This window comes from Kogia breviceps, chromosome 8, assembly GCF_026419965.1.
Source record: "Kogia breviceps isolate mKogBre1 chromosome 8, mKogBre1 haplotype 1, whole genome shotgun sequence".
Lineage (NCBI taxonomy): Eukaryota > Metazoa > Chordata > Mammalia > Artiodactyla > Physeteridae > Kogia > Kogia breviceps.
In genome coordinates, this window is record NC_081317.1 from 41,395,430 (window position 1) to 41,413,285 (window position 17,856).

Sequence of the window (17,856 nt, forward strand, 5' to 3'; positions counted from 1 at the left end):
ATCAAAACTCCAAGCTTGACTTAGTGGACTTAGAGAGAGGACTTAGTCCTCTCCCTGATCCAGTTCAGTTCTGCTTCAGCCTTGAAGCTCACTGTGGGAAGGGGAGCTTGGTCCCGCTGCTCTGTCCTATATCCCTGACTACCACTTACGGGTGATACACTCCCCTCCAGGTTCCAAGCAAGGGGAGCATGATGTTAACATTATAGATGCTGTTTTATATGTTAGCAACCCAAATCTCACAAGAAAAAGAATGCATGTGGCCAATTGTTCTTGACCATCAAGTGTGCTGAAGCTTAAGGATAAAATGTGGTCCTTGCAGGAATGTGTAGTAATCCACCTCCTGCCTTTATAACTGCAGCTCTGAAACGAGTCTGATTTAATCATCCCTCTTGTAGCCATTAACGTGGGCTGAGGAAGTAAGAAAGGTTACAGATTGAGGATAATTGGGTTAAGAAGCAAAAATATTGAATGTTTTCTGGGGTGAGATGGCATATCATTTTTCTCCTCTCTAAAACTCCACTGAAACTAGAATCAAATGGGTTTTTCTTTTAAAGATACAGAGCCACAAAGGCAGAAGACAATAGGAACAAAATAATGAAGCTGGAGAGTAGATGGAAAACTTGGAACCAAGTTAACAACCTAAGAAAGCTGAATTCTAAGCCAGTGGGGGAAATCTGAGAGCAATCTAGGTTTACACTGCAGATTTCCCAAAGGCAGAAGCACATACCTCTGGAACGGGAGTATAAGGGAAGGTGGGGTGAAAGTAGTTTGAGAAGCAGTTTTATCCTTAAGTATTGTTCTCTCATGCTATGCCACTACTACTCTGACCAAAGTCTGGAGGTGTATTTTCTGGAGTAAAATAGAGGGATGCTAGATTGGGGGCTATATAAGGCACAGTGGAGTGTGTTGGTACTGTTCAAAAAGCAGGGGAGTTAAATGAAAATATGTAATAAGCGCTCAGTGCTAAAAGCTAATACTACCCACTCAGCTTTCAGGACACTGATGCTTTTATCTTCCAGAGACTGAAAGACTTTTCCCTGGAGTACTGACCAGGTAAGAGGAAAGACCTTTTCTAAGAAATGCACCCTGCCTCCATCACCCTACAGTAAAGTTCAAAGTTGGCAAGTCACTCCCATCACTCAGAGCTTTCAATCAGGACGTTAGCTCCCCTGAACACCTGAAGGATCACTGGATTTTTGTGGAAAGGTTCTAACATGGAAAACGGAGACCAAATAAAACAGAGAAATATCAACTTAGGGAAACAGAGCTTATGCAGAGAAAAAAAATCTATCATTAATATATTTAGAGAGATAGACAAAACTACTGCAGCCATGAAACAAGAACAAGATACTATCAATAAGGAACATTCATAAATCAAAAATAAGATCTTAGAAATTAAAAACATGACAGCAGAAGTTTACAAAAAAGTAAACAATATAGAGCTTGAAAGACAGATTTGAGGAGTCTTACAGAAAGAAAAGTGCAAAGAAAGAGAAACCAGGAGAGGAAGGAAGTCCAATATCCAAAAATAGCTGTTACAGAAGGGGACAACAGAGAAAGCAGGATAACACAATCAAATGTCAAAAGCAAATGATAGAATCTCCCTTCTCTGCTCCCTGTTGGTTATTGGTTAGATCTTTCTGGACAACTCACCTAGGAGGCTGCTGTAGCTCTCTTGCCTATATCCCACTTCCACTGCCTAACAGCTACACAGAATGAATGATACCTGGAATGAAGATCACAGTAGGGCATGGTGAGGGGCTGGACCCCACCCCCAAGGGTAGGCAGGGAGAGAAAGAGAGAGGAAGACCATGTAGATGGGTGTCTGAGTACCTGGGACAGAAGCTGGGATGTTCCTAACCAGGGCATGTAAGGGAGAAAAGCCAATCTGCTTTGCACTCAAAGGAGCTTAGAGCCAGGAAGCCAGCTCAAGGTCCAATACTTTTGGAGGAAGAAGCTGAATAAATCTCAGTTTCAATCTGTTTGCCCATAAAAGAGCAGTGAGTTTAGCATTGAAGCTTCTGGGAAAGAACCACAAACACAAGGGGTTTTCTAAACATATTGGGTTGGCCAAAAAGTTCATTCAGGTTTTTTCCATAAAATGTTATGGACAATACCTGAGCTGGTCGAGTTCCTGCCAGCAGCCTGTACTCAGCCCTGCTGCTGTGTCTCATTTCTACACCACCTACACCTGGGATCCTTCACCACTTTCCTCCTTTCCACCAGCCTTGCCTCCCTGAATATTCATATATACTTTTATATATACTTTTTTTATATATGTATATTTATATGTATTTCATGTATATTATATGGTGCTAAACCCAGTCGGCTGTATCCCCTCCCAGGATTTGCCTGGTGCCTTCCCCTTAGAGGATGACTCCTGTCCTTTCCCCAGCCAAAGACTGCATCATATAAGCTTGCCAGCTCCAGCCCTTCATTTCTGTCATCCTTCCCCATTTCTTCATTATGTCCCACTGCATTTCAGAAAGCACCAGAACTACTCACCTTGACTGTCAAAAGAAAACTTTAAGGCTTTTGGAAACTGTCCTGTCCCATTAACCAGACCAGAAAGTGGCCAGGAATCTAGAATTTAATGCCACACGTAAGTCTTTAACAATCAGATAAAAGGCTCAGAACTGAAGAGGGTCTGTGGCCCCTTCACCTCTCTCTGAAGATGTCCAATAATTGGCTATTTCAGAGAAATATCTGTTTATCATTCATGTAAATATGTGAAATTCTCTAAAACCCTTGGATTGAAATGGAGAAAGCTGGGGAGGGAGGTGGCTGAGAGGCAAGCTGAGATTTGTAAGCATCTACTAAGAAATGTAAGCCCCTCCAAACTACATGTTATCTCCACGCTCCCTCACTCACAGACTGAATGAAGTTCCTCCTACAGACTGTTTTAGGAGGTCATTCTGAGACATTCCTAGAGCTCCTTCCTGCTTCCTGTTCAGTCAGCCTGCATCCCACCCCCACCCCCAGCACCACCACCACATGGGTGATCCACCACCACTGGCAGCCTGGCCGCAGAATGGATCTGTTAATGGTGGCAGTCATACTCATATTCTCTTGACCTCCTGAGAAGGCATAAGCGGACCCTGTCCTACCTTCTTCTGTTAACTGGGTTGGAGCAGGAACTTGTCTCCCTGGAAGGAAGGCTGGAACCCCAGACCCTTCAGAAGGCCTTCAGAAGGCCATGGCAGAACAGCATAGCTCAGGGCTGTGCTTGTCCCACTCGATGTAGGTTAAGTATAAGTAAAAGATTCGGATCACCCCTTTCCCTTTGGAAGGAAACTTCTGGCTGAAGTGGCCAGAGAATGATTTCAGAGAAAGATGATAAACATGAACAAAGGGCAGCAAAACTACAACACAAGCAAAACATTACAAAATCCGTGAGCATGTGGTTTTTACAATTTTCAGGCCAAATGTGTGACCCTTGGAGAGGATGCAAATTTTAAGGTCAAAGTCACAAGGATGGAATGTGGAAAAAATCATCAGAGTTAGAATCCTAACTCTGACATTTGACAAGTTACTTAACATTTCTGAGCCCCAGTTTCTTCATCTGAGAAAGGGAGAATAACTGTACATCCATACCCAAAACATCATTCACTATTAATGTGCTGGCGATTCCCAAAGCCACTTCTCTGCACTATCCTTCCCTCTGAGCTCCAGTTGTACAGCCAACAACCAGGGGAAGCTCCATCTTTCTCCAAAGACAAATGCAAATTAATTCAAATTTTCCAAACATCCACCACCCCACCAAACCGTTTTCTAATGTCAGGGAATGGATGTCACTATACATTTACTCAGACCATACACTGAGTCAGTCACTGGGTTCTAATTTTGGTATCAAGTTGCCCCTTTTCCTCTATTTTTTACTGCCTCTGCTTAGAGTTCAGTTTCTCACTCTTTCTTTCCTGAATAATTACAATGGAGTCTCATATCCCCAGGGCTTAGAAGAGTGGCTAGTGTACAGCAATACCTTAATAGTACTTGAATCAATCCGAAGTCTGGACTGAGGGAGCAGATAAATTACTACATCAGTGTGATGAGTGCTATGGTATGTGAGGTCCTGCCACAGGAGGAAGTACTCAACTGATGAGGAGGACTGTAGGGTCACATAAAGGGGTCACAATGAAAATGACCTTGAGAGGCATCTTACATTTAACAATTAAAATACTTACTTACTATGTGCCAGGAACTATGCCAGACATTAACAGTCACCAAGACACAGGCCTTGCCTCCATGGAGATCATTATCTTACATAGTAGAAAGTCTCATATGCTCAAATTGTCTAATCAAAATATACACTTGGATGTCCAAAGTTTATCTCAAAAGTGAACTAATTCCCTGTGCCACCACTACCACCACCCAATCACACATACCAAACCTGCTCCAATCACATTGGAGTATACAAATCAGTATTTTGTATACAGAAATACACAAATCAGTATTTCCCACATCAGTTAATGGCACCTTTCTCTTGCAAGTTTTTCATCTCAAAAATATTGGCGTCATCCTTTTGTTTCTAACAGTCTGCTTCTGATCCATCAGTAAATCCTATCATCCCTACCTTCAAAATGAATCCAGAATACAACCTCTTCTTGCCTCCTCTGCTACTATGATTACTGCAGTAGTTTCATAACTTATCACTCTGCTTCTTCCTGAGACCATGAGAATGTGGTCTATGTTGAGGATAGACCATGTCTATCCTCAACATAGAAACCTTATACTGCTCATGGAGGGTACTGGCTACAGATGATAGACAGATGGATGGATAGATAGATAGACAGAGATATATAAAACCAAGAGACCAGGTAAGGTCACCAAAGGAATGAGTATAAATGAAGGAGAGATCTAAGGACTGGGCTCTGGGACATTCCAACATTAAGAAATTGAAAGGGAGAGACTTCCCTGGTGGTCCAGTGGTTAAGACTCCACGTTTCTACTGCAGGGAGCACAGGTTCTATCCCTGGTCGGGGAACTAAGATCCCACATGCCGTGAGGTGCAACCAAAAAAAAAAAGAAAAAAAAGAAAATGGAAGGGAAAAGAGGAACCAGTAAGCAGAGGAGACTGAGAAGCAGTAGCAGGGAGGAAGGAGGAAATCCAGAAGAGTGTGACATACTGGAAGCCAAGAGGGGAAAATATGGCAAGGAGAAAGTGATCAACTGCATGAAAATTTCTGAATTGGCCAAGTAAGATGAGGATCCAGAGTTGAACACTAGATTTAGCAACATAGAGATCACTCATGGCTTCGAGAACAGACCCACATGTGATGGAGGTGAAGGCATGACTGGGGTGGATTCAAGGGAGAATGAAAGAAGAGCAGGTGGTGATAGCAAGTGTAATCAATTCAAGGAGGTTTGTTCCACAGACGTGCAGAAAAACAAGGATACAGCTGTAAGAGGAAGTGGGACGCAGAGAGGGTTTTCTTTGAAGGTGAGAGACGTAAATTATTTGATGTTGACATAAATGATGCACTTGAGGAGTGATAAACTGATGATGCAGGAGAGCAAAGGGAGAATGCTGGAGCCCTGTGGTGGTTACAGGTGAGGGGATGAGACCAAATGTCCAAGTACAGGAGATGGCCCTGGAAAAAGCACAGAAACTTTGCTGGTGGTTAACCGAGAGAATGAAGCATTAATGAGTTTAAGACTTTGAATATTAGAAGAAAGGTTGCTCCCACATGTACAACAGTGTGGGCAAAGACTCAAAAGGGTAAGTGAGGAACTGGGAAGGGACCATGGCTGGGGGTGGATGGAGGGGTATGAAGAACCAAAGCTGAAAGCCACAGATGAAGATGGATTCTGGAAGTTACCAGGGCAAATTACTATTACAGTGTACGCAGTGGGTGTCCAAGGTGGCTGAGTTGCTGATCATGTGTGTGAAGAAGGTGCTCTTGGAAGTCAGGCAGCAAGAAAGACTGCAGAGAGGTTCTAGATGCAGGCAGCCTTGGCATGAGGATAGAGGCTCGGTGTAGATGTGGCATCCTAGTGTCCATCCAGAGACTGGGGATGTCTGGGGGTAGAAGGAGAGAACTGGGGAACAGAAAGACAAAGAGGCTGCCCTGAGTGGATGGAAGGGACCTCTGTTTTGGACACCTCATTTCTCTCAGAAGGTGACACGTCTGCACTTCCACCTTCTGACCTACCACAGAGGAGCCAAAAGCTGCAGTAAGGGCAGGAAGTGCTGTAGCTTCCTCGTGGTATGGTATGGGGGACTGTGGGATGCCCCTGCCTCACTGATTCCTAAGGAAATCCAGGATGGCTCAACATACCATCAAACCAGGAGGTGGGGCAGGACTCTTCCTCTGATAGGACCCAGCACTTAGCACAATGTGTCCCGCTAGCAGGATGCAGAAAAGCCAGGATGCGAAGAACCATGACTGTGTCCCTCCTCTGAAGGGTGATTCTGTGCCTAACACATGGGAGTTCAGGCCCTGCTGTGGCCCCCCAAGGTGAGGAGGCACGAGGCCCAGGCCTGCTGAGCCACACCCTCCAGTGTTTTCCTAAAGCATCCCCAAAGATCATAGGAGGTCTTGTGGCAGGCACATCCTCCGTGCCTGGTGGGAGCTGGGCAGAGAGCCACAGAGCAAGGAGAGGAGAAGGAGGCCCGGAATGAAGGGAATTGACTCAGAAGGGTCACAGCAGCGTCACGTGGGAAGCTGAGGTTAATGTGCACACATCCTGGCTTAGGTGGAGCGGGTCCTTCCCATGTATCCTACCTGCCACGTGCCAGCATTGGCTTTTGCTGCTGACCAAGTTTTGCAACAAAGGGCTAGGGGCAGAGAGATGAGCTGGAACCAAGACCTTCAGGATTCTCAGTTCTCAGCAAAATCAAGAGCTGAGAGAAGACAGGGTCAGAGCCTATGATTCATGCAGGATATGGTAGAAGGATGAAGCCTTGCTCATCCCATCCTATAACCCTAGCACAAGCCCCACCTTCCAGCTCCCCCTCGGCTCAAGAAGTAAAATCAGAATGAAAACTCTCACGGCAGGGCACAAAATCAGGTATTCACTACTCCAGAACTGCTGGTAGATGCTAGGGATATAGCAATGTTTGCCTGGGAACTCGGGAGTTCGCCTCTGCCCTCTGAGATACCATACTGTCATGGCGAATGGCTCTGACCTTCTGGAGCCCTTCTCTTGGTCTCTGCAGAGAGCATTTAAGAATTCTATCAAACATTTAGAGAAGAGCTAACACCTATCCTTCTCAAACTCTTCCAAAAGATAGCAGAGGAAGGAACACTTCCAAACTCATTCTATGAGGCCACCATCACCCTGATACCAAAACCAGACAAAGACGTCACAAAGAAAGAAAACTACAGGCCAATATCACTGATGAACAGAGATGCAAAAACCCTCAACAAAATACTAGCAAACAGAATCCAACAGCACATTAAAAGGATCATACACCATGATCAAGTGGGGTTTATTCCAGGAATGCAAGGATTCTTCAATATATGCAAATCAATCAACGTGATACACCATATCAACAAACTGAAGGAGAAAAACCATATGATTATCTCAATAGATGCAGAGAAAGCTTTTGACAAAATTCAACACCCATTTATGATAAAAACCCTGCAGAAAGTAGGCATAGAGGGAACTTTCCTCAACATAATAAAGGCCATATATGACAAACCCACAGCCAGCATTGTCCTCAATGGTGACAAACTGAAACCATTTCCACTAAGATCAGGAACAAGACAAGGTTGCCCACTCTCACCACTCTTATTCAACCTAGTTTTGGAAGTTCTAGTCACAGCAATCAGAGAAGAAAACGAAATAAAAGGAATCCAAATAGGAAAAGAAGAAGTAAAGCTGTCACTGTTTGCAGATGACATGATACCATACACAGAGAATCCTAAGGATGCTACCAGAAAACTACTAGAACTAATCAATGAATTTGGTAAAGTAGCAGGATACAAAATTAATGCACAGAAATCTCTGGCATTCTTATACACTAATGATGAAAAATCTGAGAGTGAAATTAAGAAAACACTCCCATTTACCATTGCAACAAAAAGAATAAAATATCTAGGAATAAACCTACCTAAGGAGACAAAAGACTTGTATACAGAAAACTATAAGACACTGATGAAAGAAATTAAAGATGATACAAATAGATGGAGAGATATACCGTGTTCTTGGATTGGAAGAATCAACATTGTGAAAATGACTCTATTACCTAAAGCAATCTACAGATTCAATGCAATCCCTATCATATTACCACTGGCATTTTTCACAGAACTAGAACAAAAAATTTCACAATTTGTATGGAAACACAAAAGACCCCGAATAGCCAAAGCAATCTTGAGAACGAAAAATGGAGCTGGAGGAATCAGGCTCCCTGACTTCAGACTATACTACAAGGCCACAGTAATCAAGACAGTATGGTACTGGCACAAAAACAGAAATATAGATCAATGGAACAGGATAGAAAGCCCAGAGATAAACCCACACACATATGGTCACCTTATCTTTGATAAAGGAGGGAAGGATATACAGTGGAGAAAAGACAGCCTCTTCAATAAGGGGTGCTGGGAAAACTGGATAGGTACATGTAAAAGTATGAAATTAGAACACTCTCTAACAACACACACAAATATAAACTCAAAATGGGTTAAAGACCTTAATGTAAGGCCAGACACTATCAAACTCTTCGAGGAAAACATAGGCAGAACACTCTATGACATAAGTCACAGCTAGATCCTTTTTGACCCACCTCCTAGAGAAATGGAAATAAAAACAAAAATAAACAAATGGGACCTAATGAAACTTAAAAGCTTTTGCACAGCAAAGGATACCATAAACAAGACCAAAAGACAACCCTCAGAATGGGAGAAAATATTTGCAAATGAAGCAACTGACAAAGGATTAATCTCCAAAATTTATAAGCAACTCAGGCAGCTCAATAACAAAAAAACAAACAACCCAATCCAAAAATCGGCAGAAGAACTAAATAGACATTTCTCCAAAGAAGATATACAGATTGCCAACAAACACATGAAAGAATGCTCAACATCATTAATCATTAGAGAAATGAAAATCAAAACTACAATGAGATATCAACTCACACCGGTCAGATTAGCCATCATCAAAAACTCTAGAAACAATAAATGTTGGAGAGGGTATGGAGAAAAGGGAACACTCTTGCACTGCTGGTGGGAATGTAAATTGATACAGCCACTATGGAGAACAGTATGGAGGTTCCTTAAAAAACTACAAATAGAACTATCATATGACCCCACAACCCCACTACTAGGCATATACCCTGAGAAAACGATAATTCAAAAAGAGCCATGTACCAAAATGTTCATTGCAGCTCTATTTACAATAGCCAGGACATGGAAGCAACCTAAGTGTCCATCAACAGATGAATGGATAAAGAAGATGTGGCACATATATACAATGGAATATTACTCAGCCATAAAAAGAAATGAAACTGAGTTATTTGTAATGAGGTAGATAGACCTGGAGTCTGTCATACAGAGTGAAGTAACTCAGAAGGAGAAAAACAAATACCATATGCTAACACATATATATGGAATCTAAGAAAAAAAAATGTCATGAAGAGATTAGTGGTAGGATGGGCATAAAACAGACCTACTAGAGCATGGACTTGAGGATATGGGGAGGGGGAAGGGTAAGCTGTGACGAGGTGAGAGAGTGGCAGGGACATATACACACTACCAAATGTAAATTAGATAGCTAGAGGGAAGCTGCCGCATAGCACAGGGAGTTCACCTCTGTGCTTTGTGATCACCTAGAGGGGTGGGATAGGGAGGGTGAGAGGGAGGGTGCCGCAAGAGGGAAGAGATATGGGAACATATGTATATGTATAACTGATTCACTTTGTTGTAAAGGAGAAACTAACACACTATTGTAAAACAGTTATACTCCAATAAAGATGTTAAAAAAAAAAAAAAGAATTCTACAGAGAGCATTTCAGGCAACTGAATTCCTGCTGTGCAGGAGAATGGCTTCTCCACAAAACCACTTCTCTTGTTAAACACTAAGTCCCAGCAAATAGGGACAGTGGCTGCTTTGTTACTGTACCTCCTCACTGCAGCCCACACAGGGAGGGGAACAAACACAGGATAGGCACAGGAGTAAACCCCAAGGGGATGCTGCTTCCTGCACCTGTGAAAGCCTCTCACAGGTGAGCCTCTGCTCTTCACCATTCATCCAAAGCCTGTTGCTCCACCTGCTCCATGGCACAGGCCTGGGCTGTCGTAGAATGAAGGACAAGAGCGGTTCCTGTGTCTACGGCAGGGACAGGAAATAAGGGAGGACAGCTGTGAGTGTGGGTGGGGATATGCGGAATGAGCACAAGGCAGGCACGTAAGGTGCTGAGGGGACGCAGGGGACCAGATGCCTAACGGGGCTTGTACAGGACTGTCCATTCCCATGTGCAGAGACAGTGAGGCCAGGACCCTGAACACTTGACCTGGATGAGAGCATGGGGAGGAAAGAGGGGGCCTGAAGGAGATCTCTGTTTCCAGAAGAAGGGGTGCATGCTGCCAACTGCCCCCCCTTTCCCGCCTTGGCCCCCTCCTCCACTGTAACTTCTCTGGGTCCACAGCCAGGCAAAGAGCACATTGGGGGCTTTCCAGAGTGTATCATTCCCAAGGTCAAGCCCCACACAGAGGCCTCAGGGGCAGGGCCCTGGGCAGGCAGCCGGACACATGGGAATCCAGACGGTGGGAAGGGAAAGGGAGCCAATCTCTTGCAGTAAATAGTGCTGGCAGCTGGGGCGCATCAGGGGAGAGGGTCAGGGGAAAGTGAGAGGCCAGAGCAGAGTCTCACACACAGTCAAAGACACATGTGTACAGACACCTAGCCACACAGACACATACACAGGAGGACATAAAGTCAACAGTGCCACTCAGAAGCTAACTCAGTACCCAGAGACATGTTCAGGAAACACACCTACATAGACTCATGAACACCCTGAGTCAGACATGCCCCAGCAGACTCTGGCACCACACACATGCAGACAGACACAGCCCGTCTTGCAGGCCCACAAACACAAATGCATTCCCAATCCATCCTTCCCAGCCTTTCTCCCTGATAAAACTTCTAGGCCACCTCAGCCCAGGCCTGTTTATCCACCTCTAAACTCTGGTTTGTAATTTCTGTCCCATTGCCTGTCCTTTAATAAGGACACTCTTGGATCCACGCACACACCCCTGGTCTCAACAACTAGGCTGTGTGCTTTTAAAGGAACGCCACGGTCAGCAAGTGAGTCCCCTGCCCTCTTCAGCAGCCCCGTCCTTCACCTGCACTCCCATCCCTACCCCCAGGAGCGTCCCCAGTTTACTGCAGGCTCCTGATCCTCAGTCTCTCTGATGCAGCAGAAACAGAATCTAAAGGAAGAGTAAACCAGACAGACCTACTCTGTCAAAATCCCCCTCCGGAAACTGTGAAGAACCAGCTCCTGACTCCTCAGGAAGGACCCCTTGATACAGGGCATGACTACATGTGTTGCTCTACCCCAAACTTCAACTGCAGTCCGTGCCTTTCAACCCTAACCCTAATCTCAACTCCAACCCCATTCACAAACAACTCTAAAGCCAGTCCTTCAAGTGAGACCCTCAGAATAACTGTACCTCATAAAGGTAATGCTGGTGGGTATTACCCAAAAAACGTCTACATGACCAGGTAAGTTCGGGATAGAAAACTGCGATGTTCCCTCTCCCCAGTAGCTAGATGCCGACTTCCCTCTAGTCGATCGCAGCTTCAGGGATCATATAGCCATTTATAACTCTCAAGTGCAGAAGGCCAGAAAACGTCCAAAACCTCTCGTCTAAACCAGATCAATATCACACAATATGCATAAGGTTAAGTCCCTCTCCAGACTATCTTAGAAGCTTAAAACTGACCCCCAACACAAAATTTATCTCCTTGACCCATTTTGATCCCAATTTTAAACTCAAACAGTACCCTACTCCAACACTAACACAAACCTAATCTAAGATGCACTAGCTCTTTTTTTTTTTTTTTAAAGATTGAGTTAGCTTTATTGAACAGTTCATGAATTGGGCAGCATCCCGTTTAGCAAGTAGAGGGGAGCTCTAAAAGGCTATAGAAAAAGAGAGGTTTTTAAGAGTATGACAAGGGGGCTTCCCGGGTGGCACAGTTGTTGAGAGTCCACCTGCCGATTCAGGGGACACGGGTTCGTGTCCCGGTCCGGGAGGATCCCACATACCACGGAGCAGCTGGGCCCATGATCCATGGCCGCTGAGCCTGCATGTCCGGAGCCTGTGCTCCACAACGGGAGAGGCCACAGCGGCAAGAGGCCCGCGTACCACAAAAAAAAAAAAAAAAAAAAAAAGTGTGACAAGGAAGTCAAAAACAAAAAAAGATTATTTCAGGGTTAGGTAATCTATCTATAGGGGATGAAGGAGATCTATGAGCCAGGTTACCTCATCTTCCTTTGGGGGATGGAAAGGATTACCTCACTGGTGCAGACCAGAAATTTCCACACTGATCAGTTTGGATTACATTCTTGGAGAAGGTTGTAACTGCAATAAGGTCAGGTATTAAGTCTTCCTTTTAGCACAAGTGATTCCATTTGGGGCCTGTCATTGCCTTTTTAACAGGGAAATGGTGCCAGATCAACTCAGATAGGACATCCCTACTCCACCCACACTTCAGAGTGCTGGAAAAGAAAGCAGACTTTTATAGAATCTTTCAATTCTCACCATGTAGATAAGAAGATTCTCCAGCTACTGGTGAGATCTACAAGATGCACTAGCTCTTATCAACAGGAACCATAAACACAATTCCAAATCCTACTTTAACATCATCATGATTCCAGCCCCATGCTTACCACTACCTACCTCCAATCTGTAACCACTATGTCAGTGCTGTTCCAAGCACAGCCCTAATTCTAACCCTGTCCCGAGGTAGCCACCCATCGAGTAATGTCTGCAACTACGCTGGGCACACAGATATCACACACTTATGAAGGTAATGGGTCATCTGCAGTCCAGGAAGCAGTAGCTCCCTCAGTAACAGCTGCACAGTCATCAGGGCAGCTTGTCCCTGGCGGGCTCAGTGCTCAGCTGGGAACCCAGGAGCACCAAGGCACCCAGGCCCTTTGACCCTTGTTACACATACAAGCATACAGGGGCCCAGCTCACCCCAAGCCCTGTTCTAGCCCAGCTTCTCAGCTGAAATTCCTGCTCCTGCCTGCCAAGCTGGGAGCTTCTGTTGCCCTGAAAACCCCACCAGGCAGGAACAAATGGGCCCAGGGCCTGGAGCTGAAGGGAATGTGGCCTCTTCCCAATATGGGCAATTCCCGACTCCTGCAACACCCGCACCTGGAACCTCTATCCCAGAGCCTGGCCCAGGTGCCCGTCCTAAAGAGGTAGTGGGTCTGCCGACACTGGGGGTGAGTAGGGGTGGATTAGCACACCTCCTCTCCCCGGCTCCAGGGTCTCAATCTGGCGTTAGGGTGTGTTCACTCTGTGCTCATCAGCAGAGGTAAAGCTGAAGTGAGCCACGTGCACCTCCCTCACCTCTCACCCTCGGCACCAGGACCTCCGGTGTAGCATTCCTCTGTACCTCGCCCACCACAGAGACTGTCAAACACTACCTAGGCTCTCTGGAGAGTTTACACCAAGCCAAAGCCTTCACCCAACAGACTGGAACACTTAGGTGGATACTCACAGGTCAGATGTGTAGCTATCCGAGTCTCTGCATCCCCTTCCTTACAGTCTACATGCAGGCTGGCCTGAGGACAAGAGAGGGGCTTAGTTCAGGGCTGCAAGCTCCAAGATACACACATGAGGTGCTTGAGAAATTAACAAAATCAGCTTTAACTTCGAGAAAAACAAGTGATAAGGACTGTCAAGATCTGTGCAGGGTGTGAGATTTTACTCTATTTGTAAGTTAACTAGCTATCCTGTTACTGTTCAATGAATGCTAGCAGAAGACACAAGACTCCTAGATCAGATATAAAGGATTTTATTACTCATAGCACAGCCATAGCAAGAGCTTTAGCATGGTTTTTTGCGTCAGTTTCCCATTTCTACCAAGTGCCATGGTGGTGGCACAGGATCTATGATAGATGCCTGCACATACAGTGGGCTGTGTCACAAGAGAGGAACATCTATAAGGCAGTAAGGCATATGTGTGCAGCACTGAGGTTCGGTGATTCACAGCTTATTTTATAGTAAGAAACAAGCCTGATCTTTGTCCAGGGGGAGATGTTGCCTTATCTGTCAAGGTTGATTGTTGCAAATACAATCCTGAGAAATGGCATGGAAAACAATCAGGGTCTTGTATTCTTAGCATACCCAGTAAGAAAAACATTCAGGAATACTAAAGGTCCATGATGGTTTGCCTCTCAACAGTGATTAGCAATGGGTAAAAACAAATGGTTCATGAAAACAAAACAAAACAAAACAAAAAATGTCTTTCCCTAATGCTGGAAGAAGTACCAGGAGAGACACTCTGGTTAAAAAAGAAGTCAATTAACGAAGACCCTACAAATTATGCTTATTCATTACTTCTTTAGCTGATAGGTGGAACTGGGGTTTTCTTTGTCCTTATCAAGGAAGAAAAGAGAGAAGACATTATCATAGGGACAAGGTGAATGTTGAAAAATTTGTGGTAACTTGAGAAGGGTTTGGAAAAAACTTCAAAGGTCAGGGGCAGGTGGTGGTAAATAGCAGTGAAACAAGGAAGTAGAATAGGCCCATGTGGCTGAATGAAATGGAAGAAATGAGAGCAGATAACAACCTAAACCTTTCCTTGTTTGCAGAGACGGTCTCTAAGGTGGCTTCCCCTCATGATTCCCACCTCCTGGTATTCATGCTTTGTGTAATCCCATCCTCATGAGTATGGGTGGACATGTGATTTGATTCTAATCAACAGCACACAGCAAAGGTGATGGGATGTCATACATATGATTATATTACATTACATAATATAAGACTGTTTTCTAGCATACTCTAGAGACTACTTTCTGGCTTGATGAAGTGGCCATGTTGGGAAACCCCACGTGGCAAAGAACTGCAGGTGGCCTCTAGGAACTGTGGTGGCCTTTAGATGTTGAGAGTGGCCTCCAGCTGACAGCCAGCAAGAAGCTAGGGCTCTCAGTCCCACAACTGCAAAGAAATGAATTCTGCCAACAACCAGAGTGAGCTTGGAAGACTCTTCCCCAGGCAAGCCTCCAGATGAGAACAAAGTCCAGCTAACACCTTGACTGCAGACTTGTAAGACCATAAGCAGGGGACCAAGCTGGACAACTGACCCACAGAGACTATGAGGTAATAAATTGTGGGTTGTTTTAAACCACATTTGTGGTAATTTGTTACACAGTAATAGAAAACTAATACACTGCTGTAACCATGAGAGTTAGAGAAGCATCTGTAAGGTAGTAAGACATACATGGGCAGCATGGAATTTGCATGTATGCAAGGCACACCCTAATTCCACAGTATGAGCTAGGGAAGAAATAGGGAAGGAGAAGGCATCTAGGGAACTCCTCTCCCTCAGCTCATTCTATAAAGACATGTAGCTATGGAGAGCCTGCAGCCCTCCTAATAGGCTGTAACCATCTCATCCTGCATATTAAATGTAAATTATCCTTTTGTGCCTTCATTCGATTCTTGATATGGGACTGGCAGACATTTACAAAAGGCTCAAAAATGTAACTAACAGTGATCTTTAGAACATGGGGAGCGGTAAACCCCAGGCAGTAATAAAGCAAAAGAAACCTTTGAAAAGGGAAGTAGGGATTTCTCTGATCACAGGAGAAAGCTACTAAATTTTGGAATTTAGTCAGTTTCCATAACACATCACATTTCTTTTCGATATTTACCCCAAAGTAGAATTGCTAGGTTATATGCAAGTTCTTTTTAACATTTTGAGGAACCATGAAACATTTTCCACAGCAGTTGCACCACTTTACATTTCCACCAGCAATGCAGCAGAATTCTAATTTTTCCACATCCTCGCAAACATGTTATTTTCCTTTTTTTTTTTCTTTTTGAGAATAGCCTGCTGTGGATGCGAAGTAATATCTCATTGCGGTTTTCACTTGCATTTCCCTAATGACTAATGATGTTGAGCATCTTTTCATGTGCTGGTTGGCCATTTGTATATCTTGTTTGAAGAAATGTCTATTCATGTCCTTTCCCCATTTTTGAAATGGGCTTGATTTTTTTGCTGTTGTTGAGTTGTAGGAGTTCTTTTTTTAACTGGATATTAATCCCTTATCAGCTATATGATTTGCAAATATTTCCTCCCATTCCATGGGTTGTCTTCTCACTATCAAATGATCGTGCCCTTTGAAACGCAAAAGATTTAAATTTTGATGAAGTCCAATTTATCTATTTTTTTCTTTTGTTGTCTGTGCTTTTGATATCATACTTAAGAAACCATTCCCAAATCCAAGGTCACGGAGATTTTCACCTGCTTTCTTCTAAGAGTTTTATAGTTCTAGCTCTTAAATTTAGGCAAACATATACTCTTGCTTCTGTCTCTAATATTTCTTCCCAAATAAAATCTGAAAAACAGATTTCATGATTCCAACCTTTATGACCTTTTTCAAGTTGCTTAATCTAAGTCTTAATTTAATTATCCCTCAAGGGATAATTTCACGTTATTTTAAGAGTTATACGATTAAACATAGCTAGTATAGTGCCTAGCACACTGGTGCTCAATAATCCTAGGTATCCTTTCTTCTTTCCTTCAAAGTACTTTCTTTACAGGACCTGCCAGAGTCAGTTATTCTAGCTGATTTTACTGTTTTCTTCCTGAGAGTCAAGCCCAGGGCCTCAAATCTCCTTTCTTTGCTTCAGAGGTCTCTCTGGTCCTCTCCTCTCTTACACCTTGTTCTCTTACATAAGTTCCTGCCTCCACTAAAATCCAGCTTGAAGCCAACTGGGCTACCACGGAGAATACACATTCTAACGGGGTTCGGGGAGGAATGGAAAAAGGCGCAGTCCCACAGGGCCCCTGCCTCTCGACCACGTTGGAGAGATCACACCTTAAGGCACACTGAACCCTCAAGGAGGTCAAGGCCAAAGACCTTTGGGCATAAGGGAAGTTACTCCTGAACCGTTCCTTCCAGTTAGAGATTCCTTCCAGGCAGTTCTGAGGAACAGTCTCAGGTCCTGCTGTATACAGCGGTCTTCTGTGGGGTCCATCCCCACTGTGCAGGCTACCAAGGCTCCCCATGTTCCCAAACGCTCTTCCACTGAGACAACACCAGAGACCACCCTTGCCGTCCCATACGTATACAGCCGGTCTCTCTGGGGCTGGTGTCCTGCACACAGGGACTCCCCGTGGCAGCAAATGCAGAGAGAGCCCTGAGAGTCTCCATTCGCACGTGGGTCTTCCATGGGGGCGGCTCCGCACACCGCTTCCGGGACGCTCCCAAGGGGTAGAGGCAGGGACACTCGTGGTTCATCTGCACAGGGACCCCCTCGGGGGCGGCTCCCATAAAACACCTCAGAGTCCGCAGAGGGTCGTCCGCTGCCCGCAGACCCGCCCCTCACGGTGCCTGCCATGTCCCCACCGACCCCGCCCCCACTTACCGTGACGGCCAGGGTGCTGGACCCTGGTCCGGGGCTGGCTGACCCTGGCCTACCCGGCTTACCCAAGCGCTGGGAGCAAGCAGCGCGGGCGGAGCAGCACGGTGAGACGGCGTCAGCCTGCGCGTCCAGGGCACACCCACCCTCCGCGCCCCACGCGGGTATGGCGCGTGCGCACGCGCGAGACGACATCCGCGGGCCTGGAGGTATGCGCCCCGCCCCGCCCCCCTGCTCCTCCACGCTCTTCTCTCGCGCTTCAGCCGGCACGCTCCTCTCTCGCGCTTCAGCGGGCGACAGCAAG

General features: G+C 45.2%; 1 long non-coding RNA gene across 1 annotated transcript in view; it reads right to left on the reverse strand.

The window, feature by feature from the left end:
• LOC131761473 (uncharacterized) overlaps positions 1-17,720 on the reverse strand; it is an 83,551-nt gene extending 65,831 nt beyond the window's left edge. The window contains exons 1-2 of the long non-coding RNA XR_010841948.1: positions 17,559-17,720; positions 13,681-13,744 (exon numbers count right to left, since the gene is read on the reverse strand). This is a non-coding gene — a long non-coding RNA (uncharacterized lncRNA). The remainder of the gene's footprint in view (positions 1-13,680; positions 13,745-17,558) is intronic.
• Between the last annotated feature and the right edge of the window lie 136 nt (positions 17,721-17,856).